Below are 492 nucleotides of genomic sequence, written 5' to 3' on the forward strand. Positions count from 1 at the left end.
TAAAAAAATGAAAATGAATAAAAGATAAAAAAAAAGATTCTCAGGTGATGATAATAATGGCGTTAATCAAGAGCATCTTAAGGTACCTTCCCACATCACAGGTAAATCGTGGGTTATCCTTCGCAGTCCACGTGATGAGATAATCGAGCAGAATCTTACGTCAAATCTTGTCACGAATTATGGGGGCGTCTTATTCTCCTCCTCCTTCTTCTTCTTCTTCTTCGTCTTCGTCTTCGTCTTCGTCTTTTTTTCTCCTTCATCTTCTTTTTTTTTTCTTCTTCTTCCTCTTCTTCTTTTTCGACTTCTTCTTCTTCGTCTTCGTCTTTTTTTCTCCTTCATCTTCTTTTTTTCTTTTTTCTTTTTTTTTCTCCTCCTCCTCCTCCTCTTCCCCCTCTTCCTCTTCTTCCTCCTCCTCCTCCTCCTCCTCCTCCTCCTCCTCCTCCTCCTCCTCCTCCTCCTCCTCCTCCTCCTCCTCCTCCGTTTCCACCTCCT

Source organism: Penaeus chinensis, chromosome 9 (genome assembly GCF_019202785.1).
Source record: "Penaeus chinensis breed Huanghai No. 1 chromosome 9, ASM1920278v2, whole genome shotgun sequence".
Taxonomy (NCBI): domain Eukaryota; kingdom Metazoa; phylum Arthropoda; class Malacostraca; order Decapoda; family Penaeidae; genus Penaeus; species Penaeus chinensis.